General features: G+C 26.5%; 1 non-coding gene across 1 annotated transcript; it reads left to right on the top strand.

Moving 5' to 3' along the window:
- The first annotated feature begins 50 nt into the window (after positions 1-50).
- Positions 51-122, top strand: TRNAQ-CUG. Its single transcript has one exon. It is a non-coding gene; the product is annotated as a tRNA-Gln (tRNA).
- The last annotated feature ends 177 nt before the right edge of the window (positions 123-299 follow it).

Raw genomic sequence — 299 nt, 5'->3', positions numbered from 1 at the left:
AAATCATTTTCAAAATTTAGAGATCTATAAAAAACAAATAAAATACTATNGGTCCCATGGTCTAGTGGTTAGGATATTGGACTCTGAATCCAATAACCCTTGTTCAAATCTTTGTGGGACCCGTGGTTAGAGCCTTGGACTCTAAATCTAGTAACTGAGTTCAAATCTTGGTAGTTATAAAACTTAACTATTTATTAAAAGTAATTGATTTTAATGTATTGAAACTCAATTAGATATATATAAAGTAATTAATTTAATATATTATATACTTTTTAGAGATCTATACGATATAAACTTGA

This window comes from Cucurbita pepo, unplaced genomic scaffold (genome assembly GCF_002806865.2).
Source record: "Cucurbita pepo subsp. pepo cultivar mu-cu-16 unplaced genomic scaffold, ASM280686v2 Cp4.1_scaffold015466, whole genome shotgun sequence".
Classification (NCBI taxonomy): domain Eukaryota; kingdom Viridiplantae; phylum Streptophyta; class Magnoliopsida; order Cucurbitales; family Cucurbitaceae; genus Cucurbita; species Cucurbita pepo.
Note: the sequence above shows the minus strand (reverse complement) of the source record. Positions and strands in the feature narration are given on the sequence as shown.